An 11,485-nucleotide genomic window follows, 5' to 3' on the forward strand; every position below is an offset into this window, starting at 1 on the left:
AGCTGTCCCTGATTACCCCAGCCTCCTTCATTTTTCGCAACATTCCCTTGGCATTCTGATAGTGTGCAGGGGGTACAGGTCGGTATCTTTACTTTATGGGTGGATGATCTCCCGTGGGGATGTGGTGTTCTACCCCCTTTACTTGCCCAAAGTCTAGTGGGTGTTTGCTAAAGACTCTTTCGTACTCCTGCACCATCCGGTAGACTCCCTGTTTTTGGTGTGAGGGAGTGGAGTCGGTGCCCACATAGAGCTTCTGACACCAGTCCTCCATTTGCTTCTTGGAGCCGTTACCCTCCTCTGGTTGAGATGGAGGCAAGGGTTCCACGGCCTTTACAGAGTTTTGGTTAACGGTGAACAATTTGGCTAGAGTGGCATACCGGGGCAAGTATACTTCTCTTTCCCCAATGTTTAGGATGCGGACGGGTACCCTCCCATGGCGTACATCGACCACCCCCCGTGCTGTCAAAATGGTGGGCCTACTGTCTGAGTAGACGGGTTCTACCATGGCTTGGTAGTCCCTTCCTCTTAACCTGATTGCAGTCCGGCACCAGATCATTATCTCACTTTTTGGGGGCATGGAGATAGGGAACGGGTCACTCATCCTAACACTACCAATCTCACCACCAGACAGTTCTACCTGTTGCCTTTTCATCAGGGCTCTGATCTCTTTTTGTAGGACACACTGCTGGCTGGAGCTGGCGTTCACCGCAACCTGCTGTAATATGACAATTATCTCTGCAAGACAATTTTCAATAACATTAGTACCTAAGGTTATCTTAGGGTGGCTTTCACGACGGTCAATGTCCACACTAATCAGTCCTTGTGCTGGCAGTTAAACTTTACCAATTTTGATGGTCACCTCCTTGAATCCCACCTGCGGTACGGGATGACCATTGCTGGCGATGATGCTCAAATCGTTATCTGGGTAGAGGGTAATATCTGAGTCATTCCAGTACCGCTTAAAAAGCACATAGGGGATGGTGGTTACCTGTGACCCGGTGTCCAGTAGTGCACTCATAGGAATGCCATCCAGCACCACAGGCAAGACCGGTCGTCCCCCTACGTACTTATCACGCCAGCTAGATGGGCCTGATGGTCTTATGCCTGGGGGTCGGCCCTCCGCCCCAGGTTGGGCCGGTTTAAATGACAGTACCTTGCCATATGTCCTGGTTGGTTGAAGCGGCGGAAGATGGGTTGTCCGTCCTGGTCGTAGCGGTCGCTGGGCCTTCCTCTGGACGATGGGATCCTTCCTTTGTCGGCGCCAAGGGACGTCCTCCGGACTGGTGGCCAGGTGGATCTTTCCTGGAGGGGACACCTGTAAAGACTGAACAGTTCTGGTTAGCGCGGCAACGCTTTTGGTCAGCTCTTGGACCTGATGGTGCAGGTCTGCAGCCGGGGCTTTGTCCAAAGCCTGTGCACCAGCTCCCACAGGCTCTGCAGACAAGGGCGCCGCCTCCTGGTGATAGGTGATAGCAGTGCGCCTGTGGGTTACAGCGCCACCTGGTGCCGGTTCTCGGAGCACCCAGATGGCCCTGTCTTTAAACTGCGCAAAGTCCAAATCAGGGTTCTGCAAGCCCATTACACACAACTGGGTTCGGTGGGCGCTGGACAGTAGACCCTCAATGAACTGTTCAGTCAACAGCTTATCCTCATTCCGCACGCTGTCAGGGTCCGCCTGCTTAAGCAAAGTCCCGTATACTGTCTTGTGCCAGCTGTTTGCATCCATAAAATTTTAGCTTGATCTCTGCTGAGGTGCGGGTATCAAAAGTGTCCCTTAGACGGGCCAGTATTTCCTTTACAGTCCCCTTTTCCCTGGCTGACCAGGACTTCACTTCTCTTTGGGCTGCTCCGATTAACTGGCCTATCAGGATGCTCACTTTTTGTTCCTCGGACAGGGGGTATACTTTGAATACGCTATTCAGTCTTTCTTTAAAGTCGCTCAGGGTATGCGACTCCCCTGAGTACTGGGGTAACCATGCCGCTCCGGGGATATACGGCATCGTGAACGGCATCACTGCGGCAGCAGCCGCGCTGACGGTGGGAGCTCCCTCCATTCCTGGTGTCTTCCTCCCCACTAGTTAACCGTGGCCTACCTTCCAGTTGCTTCTTCTCCGTAGGCCGCGGCTCCGCAGGCGATCGTCGGGGTCGAGGACCTTGCGTCGAGCGCTGGTGACGTCGGTGTCCGCTGGGTTCCTTCCAGGACCTTGCGCAGCATCAGTACGTAAGGCGGGGCTTCAGCTCTCGCGCGCTTTTGGCGTCCAAACCCCTCTTCTTCCCGCGCAGCGTCCCAAAAATGGCACCCAATGGCGGGAAAATGGCTGCGGATGGCGGGAAACTTCACCACGGTAAGTATCACAGTCTTTCTTCAGGCACGTAGTACCCGGTGGTTGCGGGCACGAAATCCTGCTGACTACGCCAAAGTTGACGCACCCCCTGGGCCGTGTGTGGGGGAATACCCGGAGCCGGGTCTCTGTGTAAAGCTAGGGGTTGTAGTCTCCGTGGCAGCGACCCGGTCCCGTGGCTCAGGGTGGTCAAACCAGTGGCGGATCTGTTTATTTGGTTTTGTAAGGTTTAAATGTCCGACTACGCCACCCGTGGATTGCGGTCACTGCGAACCGCCGCTGCGGGGCAGACCACTGAGGCTGATGTTGGGTGCGCAGCAGAGGAGTATAGCCTCAGGGCAGCGTGTGTAGATGGTGAGGGTTGTGGTGCATGGGCGCAGCAGAAATGACTCACAGTCCGTGCAGTGCAGTTCAGGGTCTTTACTGTTGGTAATGAAGAAGGCCCTGCCGGGAGTACTGGCTAACATTAGAGGCCTGGTCAGTCTGTGAGCGAACAAGAGTCCCCCTGGCCAGGTGGAGGTGTAGGCCTTCCCGTCTGACTGCACTCTTCCTGGCTACCCTGCTGTAGTCGTGTAGTAGCCCACGTCCCTGAGTGTACCGTGTGGTGATCACCCGTTTGGCTGGTGACTTGGGGCCTTTGGTACCTTCCGCTCCTCGTTGGCGATGCCGGTCCCTTGCGTGTGACACAGCCTCCGGGCTTTCTATGGCCAGAGGACCTGAAATCCCCTGCCAGGTGGTTTCTGCTGCTGGATGTGGATATCCTCACAGCCTCGGACTCCGGTGTCCGGTTCTCTGCGTCTTCGGCCAGGACGAGCTCTGCTAGCTCCAGTCCCTGGCCTTCAGCTCCTGTCTCCTACAGAGCTCCTTGCTGCTCCTCTGTCCCTCTCTCTGGAACTACTCGACTCGACTCTCTAACCCCGCCCCAGATCCAGTTTATAAAGGGCAGGTTCCTCCCCTCCCTGGACTGGGGCAGGAGGCGTTGCATGCAATAGTGCTCCTGACTAGGAAAGCCCATGCTCGCTCTCAAACATGGTATTCCTACCACTGTGGCAACCAGACCCCCTGGGGTGCCACACTTTCGTCTCCACGAGCCTAAAAGGCAACATTTCGAGCGCAAGCAATCGTGAAATGTGGGAATTTAGTAGTGTGGCCTGTGGGGCGTTGGCTGCATATTTGCGCTTGTGCTCCATGGACTGGGGTATGGACAACTGAATGCTGCGCTGGGACAAGGACGTGGAAGTGCTTGCTAATGCTGCTACTTGAGAGTGTGCAACGACAGGTGCAGGGCCGGAGGCATCTTCACATGCACCATGGACAGGGGATTGGCTTGCATGCACAACAGCGGAAGAAGCAGTGGTGCCACCCGCAGACACTGTTCCTGGACCCTGGGGTCCGGCCCACAAAGTCGGGTGCTTTGCTGCCATGTGCCTGATCATGCTGGTGGTGGTCCGGCTGGTAGTTTTGCCACCCCTGCTGATGCTGGCTGTAAGAGAATGAGAAGTCCTAATATTCTGAACAGTCATGTTAAACCTAGCAGCCATCTTGTTCAGAAGTTTGAGAACTGAGTTTTGCAGCTAATGAGATGCATGTCCTACACATGTCCTAGTCACAATGGAGCGATAAAATGATATCAATGCCATTAGCAGGATAGTTAGTATACACAAAGGTTAATAGCAGCAGCTGCAGGTCAATATGAGAGTAAATAAGTGGTGTTATAACGTAGTAAATAATGTTATTGCAATTGTGGTATGGAAATTAGGACAATACAGTTGTCAATATGCGGAGAATTATTAGGAAGCTGTCATTTCTTAAGTAAGGACATGGGAATTTATGGATTTAATGGAGTTTGGTAAAAATACTCATGAATATTGTCATGTTGCATTATCACATTGTTGTTCTAAAATGCACATCTTCCCTGCAGTATGAGATTATCATGTATATGCCTTTTGCCGCAATATGTAGTTCCTTTGTTTAAGCTATGCCTAAAAAGGCTCTGATACTGTTATTCGAGGCCATTCTATCGACAGTCTACAGGCACTCCACTACCAAGGCCACACCCTGGCCAGACTATTGCCAGATATCCCAATGCTGTTTTACTTATCTAGACACCTGCGAGTGTCAAGTGTATTTTCCCTGCCTGCATTCTGAACTGTTCTGCCGCATACCTCTGAATAAACTTCATTCTCGGCTTTGAATAATTATTATCTACACTGTTTTCCAGGCTCTTTCATCTCTTAGTAAGGACTTTCTTACACTGGACTGGCAGGTGGTGCAAATGGCCTTTTTGGGGTTATTGGCAGAGTCTTTAAAAAACAACCAGACTCGGGAAGACATAACAGTTGTACTGGCAACTTCCTTCATGTTGATGTTATGGGGAACAGTTGCCTGCCTTCTGTCTGCGGCCACCAAACTGTTTCTTCCTGCCTGTTGGGGTGCTCTGCCTCCCTACCCCTGTGTGCTGCAGTCCTCGCTCTGCATGTCCTCCTGCCAGGTTGGGTCAGTTTCTATATCATCCACCACCTCGTCTTCTACTTCCGCACCCAGGTACTCCTCCTGACTTTCTGGCAATTGTGTCTCATCATCGTCCACCTCTTGTGACACTTTCCCACAGTCACCTTCGTGTGACCATGGCTGCTCAAATATTTGGGCATCGCTACATGCGATCTGCTCTTGCCCCGCTTCAAGTGGACCGGGCGAGAGGCCCGAATCTATAAATGGAAAAGTGAACAGCTCTTCGGAGTGTCCAAGTGTGAGATCAATAGTCTCCGGGCACTCGTCATGGTGGGAGGAAGGAGGATCAGGGTGAGGAATATGCAGTCCAGACTCACAGCTACTGAGACTTGACCATGTGGAAGACAGGGTGGTGGTGGCAAAGTGACTGGAAGCATTATCCGCTATCCAACCAACAACCTTTTGACACTGCTCTGGGTTCAATAGTGGTGTGCTGCGGTACCCTAGGAAATGGGACAGGAAGGTCAGGCGAGAAGATGTGGGTGTTTGTTTTGGCACAATTTCAGCTTGCCCAGGGCCTCTGCCTCTGCATGCACTATCACCATCACGTCCAGTTCCCCATCCCTTGCCACGCGCCTTGCCCATTTTAAATGGAGGACAATATCTGTCATGCTCACTACAAATGGCTGAATTTGAAGCGAAGTTATATGTAATCCGTGTGACGGAGAAACCACAGTTTTAAATACCTGGCCTGTAGGTAACTATTTTGAACAGCAAACCGGTGTCAAAAACTTTGCTGACACTGAAAAAAAATTAGAATGGAGGCCAGAAATGGCAGAATTTTCAGAAAACGTACAGCACAGACCAAAAGTTTGGACACACCTTCTCATATAAAGATTTTTCTGTATTTTCATGACTATTAAAATTGTACATTCACACTGAAGGCATCAAAACTATGAATTAACACATGTGGAATTATATAATTAACAAAAAAGTGTGAAACAACTGAAAATATGTCTTATATTCTAGGTTCTTCAAAGTAGCCACCTTTTGCTTTGATGACTGCTTTGCACACTCTTGGCATTCTCTTGATGAGCAAATGGCGCAGAAAAACAGTGTTCTCTGGATTGCTTTTTAAGCAAATAATGAGGATTAAGATCCCAAAAAAAAATATACCTGGCCCCTGAGCCTTTGTCTAGAAATGTCTAACAGCAGCAGAAGGCAGAACTGGAATGGAGCCTCTTGTGCTATATACACTGCCTGCCTGATATCTCTGCAGATGGATTAGTCCTCAGAAGGACTGTTTGTTGAGATGGATATGTGTAATGTACTTGCTTTCTCCCTACACTACCTAATACACAACGAAATCTCTCCCTACACTGTCTGATTGTGGAGTAGACTGACGAGCACAGCGGCGCCATGTTTGATATAGACCTGATGACGCTGTGCGGCCAGCCAATCACTGTAATACCACAACCAACATGGCTGCGGCATTACAGTGAGTGGCAGGCAATCCCTGCATGTTGATTGGCGCTCTAAAAAGCGCCAGCCATGCAGGGATGGGACCCGAGCATCTCGAGTACTGAGATGCTCGGGCGAGTACTTGCGACTATGCTCACTCATCGCTGCTGACTATATTATACTGTATTGGATGATGGAAAATAGGCAAATCACCAGGAAAATGGAAAGATTGTGGCACCCAAGATATTCGAACCCACACCGCCAAAGCGGACTGCAGCTTTAAACCAGGGCATTACCCCACTCAGCCACATTACCGTTTGAGATCTGCATATGCTAGCTTCCTTGTAGTAAGTGAAGCACATCAGACTACATTAAAACTTTTGGCTGTTGGGAAATTAGCTAATCACCAAGAAAAAGGAATGTTTGAGGTACCAGTGGGATTCAATCCCACACCTCCAAAGAGTACTGGAACATTAGAACAGGGCATCAGCCCAATCAGTCATCTTTCCATTTGAGATCTACACATAATAGCTTCCTTGTAGTAAGTGAAGTACATCTGACTATATTAAAACTACTGGATGTTGGGAAAAAGGCAAATCACCAGGAAAAAGGAATAATTCTGGCATCAGTGGGATGCGAACTCACACCTCTAAAGAGGACTGAAGCCTTAAACAAGGGCATTAGCCCAAATCACCTGGAAAATAGAGTGATTGTGGAACCAGTGGGATTCGAATCCACACTTTGAAAAAAGACTGGAGCCTTAAACCAAGGTATTATCTCACTCAGCCAAATTTCGATTTGAGATCACACATGCTAGCTTCCTTGTAGTAAGTGAAGCACATCTGACTATATTAAAACTACTGGATGCTGGAAAAAAGGCAAATCACCAGGAAAATGGAATGATCCTGGCACCAGTGGGATTCGAACCCACACCTCCAAAGAGGACTGGAGCACTGTCTATGCCTTCTGATGTCGCTGGTGTGCGGTAGCTCTTCGTTGTGTCCAGGGGTGAGTCGTGCAAACACTGGTTGGTAAGAAGCTTCCGAAACGCGTTGGAATTGGTCCATACCAGCAACCATACTGCCCGAGTGACGTGCTCCTCACATGACGCCACGTCATACAGGTCCTATAGGTCCTGCTGGATCCGACCAGCACAACACGCGCACCTTCAGGAGTACTCAAGTAACGGACGTCACCGGTCGGGACTCCGCTCTTGCTCCTGCTACTTACCAGCCAGCATCTGCATGACTCACCCCTCGACACAACGAACAGCTACCGCACACCAGCGGTAGCAGAAGGCATAGTCAGTGCCGCCAACTCTGCCTACCCTGCGCTTCACACAAGAAGATTCTTCAACGTCTCCAGACTGCCAGGACTAGGTCAGTCACAACAAACCTGTCTACAGTACACGCTACTGAGGTAGCCCCTACCCAGCCACTGTACCACCAGTGTACCACCAAGGACTACCAGTCTACTGCACGCACAAGCAACGTGTACGTTGAGTTCTATCTTTGCAACCCCGGAATCCTCTGCCTGATCCAGGTACCAACTCAACCTGACCACTTGACCATCCACCAAGTAGCTAAAATCTAATATCTACGCATAAGACATGTGGTCTAAATTCATCCTAGGATAACATCACTGTCCGGACGTAATATCCAGCATATAGAACACACCCACCAGGACATTTATGTCATACTGACTATCTCAGGTAACCATCTCACCCCACTAGCTACCACGATCCTAGACTGCCATAATTAACCCCCCCTCCCTATTACAACCCAAAGAGAGCACACCCAGGACCCATGAAGGCCCTTCCTTAGGTCCATTTGAAGGAGTCACAGTATCTACACCTACCCCCAGGTACATCTCAACCCGGAAATTGTGTACTTCTAGTAAAACTATATAGGGTTCTAATTTTTCCCTTTCCTTCCTCTAACAGGGCTATTATCCTACCTGCAGAGTCTTTTAAGAGGACTACTATCTCCACCTGCAACCAGATCCGAAACCCAGGATCCCGTGAGCACCATTTCATTATTTTCATATTTTACATTATTATACATTGTCCCCTCGTTTTAATCACATTTAAACTAAAATCTAGTTTTTTAAACTTCGTCTATCTCTTGTGTCTACTAGACCAGCGCGACTTAGTATATTTTTTAATATTTACATTAATCTGACACCTTGTGGTAATTGTCTTACGTCGCTGTGGGTCTTATTGACCAGCCTACCAGCGCCACTACTCTTCCTATGAAAAAATTATTTTCACTAGAGTATAACTATTGTAAAGGAGACCAAAACCTCTTCCACTACAGCCAACCCAGCACATGAAGGCCCAATCAGGAGTGTTCACATTTCCCTAAATTAGGGCCTAATACCACCGAAGTGGCATCAATTTCAGTACAGTAGAAATAGTATAATTAGGACCGACACTTCTTCCCCTACAGCCAACCCAGTTGATGGAGACCCAGTCAGGACTGTTCCCATTTGAAAGATAGTATAGTATAAGTACTATAATGGGGACCAACACCTCTTCCACTACAGCCAACCCAATAGATGGAGACCCAATCAGGATTCCCCACATTTCCAAAAATTACTGGCAGACACCAACAAAGTAGCATCAATTTCAGTACAGTAGAAATTGTACAATTAGGAACGACACCTCTTCCACTACAGCCAACCCAATGGATTGAGAGACCAAATCTGTATTCTCCACATTTCAAAAAATTAGGGCCTAAAATCTGCAACCGCAGCAAGAGCAGGCACACAAGAAATAACACAGACTGCAATTCCACAAGATCAATGCAGTACACTAAAAACTACAACATCGCCTACTCTGTACAGTCTGTGATTGGGGTGCAAAGGTCCTTTGAGATCCATGACCGCCTGATGAAAGTTAGGCGGTCAACACTTTCATGGGACAACCGGGTGCGCTTATCCATCAGGACACCACCAGCAGCGCTGAACACACGTTCTGAGAGAATGCTGGCTGCCGGGCATGATAAAACCTCCAAGGCGTGACAGGCGAGCTAAGGCCATTCATCCATTTTTGAAGACCAAAATGTAAACGGGTCAAAATCCTCACTTATGGTATTCATATTGAACTAGTCTAAAAATTGTGTGAAAGGACTCACAGAAATAGCTTCTGCCACTTACTCTGCTGCTGCTAAAATTTTGGCGTTGACGAACTGATGTGCCGGAGGGTGAAGGACTACAGCTGCGATTTTTGGGGGAAAAGCTCTATTAAGGTTGCTTAAAATCTTGTTTTAATACTCCAACATTAATGGGTCCCTTACCAGGACAGGAAGCATCTGGCAAAATTTACTCTTATAACGTGGATCTAACAGAGTGGCAACTCCGTAGTCAGCATTATTTTGAACCCTAACCATACGGGGATCAAGTTTCAGAAAGTGTAGCAAGAAGGCACTCCTATGTCGGGCTCTTCCAGCGGTGGTCCAAAGCCACACTCTATTGTTGGCTGCGTAACAATGTTGCATGTTTCCTTCATCCCCTTCTGCCAACTACGTTCAACAGAGAGGGGATGATTATCCTCTTCATCTTCTGACTGTTGCTCGACAATCACCTCTTCATCCTCCATTTCTTACTCGGCTCTAGCACCTTCACTTACAGTATGTTTGGTATCTCCAAACCCCCTCGATCGCCTTAAGTCACCGTCACTTGGCATCCACCTGTGTGACGACAGTCTGGAACTTTGAGACATTCTCATCCCTTCCACATCCTCTTCTTCTGGGACAACCACCTCCTGACGCACGCTATTCAGTCTGCTCCAGCATGTAAAAGACCGGAATAGTGATGCTGATGATGGCATTGTCAGCTCTAACTAGTTTAGTAGCCATTTCAAAGCTGTGCAGAAGGGTGCAGAGGTCCTCAATCTGTTCCCACTTCGTAAACGTGATATGCCCCACATCCGTACTGCGTTGGTCCAGGCTATACGACATGACATACTGCGTCAGGGCTCTTTGCTGCTGCCACAGTCGCTACATGTGCAAAGTGTAACCCCACTGCGTCAGCACATCGCATATCAAACTGTTAACTGACATTAACAATGACCTCTGTATCGATGCAAGTCGATGACATAAGGGATGTGAACGGCGGAAGTGAGCACACAGCTTCTGTGCTTTCTGAAGCAGTCCATCCAGGCCGGGATAGTGGTGAAGAAATCGCTGAACCACCAGGTTGAGGACGTGAGCCATGCAAGGCACGTGTGAGAGTTCGCCTCGGCGTAAGGCCGCCAACAGGTTCGCACACGGCCTTCCCTGGCTCCAGGTTCAGCGGAGACAGCTATTGCTGAAACGGAGCCTGCAGAGCGGTCCACAACTCTTCAGCTGTATGACTGCGATCTCCAAGGCATATTAATTTGAACACTGCCTGATTGCGGTGAGCCCTGGCTGCGCAGTATGAAGGTGGTGTGGATTCGCTCTGCACTGTTGGAACGCATATCTCGTTAAGGCAGAGGTTGATTGCGCAGGTGGAGGCCCTAGAGGAGGTGAAGGACGAGGACGCAGTGGAGGAAGTGTGAAATACAGAGGTTTGTTCTGCAAGCCTTGGGGATTGCAAGACTTAGCAGTCCCTTCCCCACCTGTCCCCACAGACACCAGAGTCACCCAGTGCCCAGTCAGAGAAATGTAACGCCCTTGGCCATGCTTACTTGTTCAGGTGTCTGTGGTGAAATGCAGCCTGGCAGATATAGATATAGTCAAGGAACTGGTGATGTTGTCTGTGACATGCTGGTGTAGCGCAGGCACAGCTTTCTTACAGAAGTAATGGCGACTGGGCAACTGGTACTGGAAGACTGCGATGGCCATCAGCTTCTAGAAACCGTCTGTATCTACCAGGTGGAAAGGCAGCATTTCCGTGGCCAACAGATTTGAAATGGTGGAGTTCAGCCTCTTAGCTTTGTCATGTGTAGGATGAAACAATCTTTCACGTGACCACAACTGCGGGACCGAGGGCTGGCTGCAGTGCGGAGAGAGGGCAGAGTATGGTGAAACGGACAAACTGCTGGACCGTGAGTGAGGTGCAGGCGCAGATGTTACGGTGGATTGAGAAACATGTGGTGTACTCGGTGAAACAAACATAGCAGGCATGTCCGCTTCCGTTACAGCTGACGGGCTCTCACTCAGCCTGACTGGAGCGGGTAGAGAACCAGAAGTTTTGCGGTGGGAGACCTGCATGCCAATACTTGGCATGGTAACAAAGGCGGAGGAAGA

This window comes from Phyllobates terribilis, unplaced genomic scaffold (assembly GCF_046119375.1).
Source record: "Phyllobates terribilis strain yellow unplaced genomic scaffold, ASM4611937v1 Scaffold_5__5_contigs__length_657084704, whole genome shotgun sequence".
NCBI classification, from domain to species: Eukaryota; Metazoa; Chordata; class Amphibia; order Anura; family Dendrobatidae; genus Phyllobates; species Phyllobates terribilis.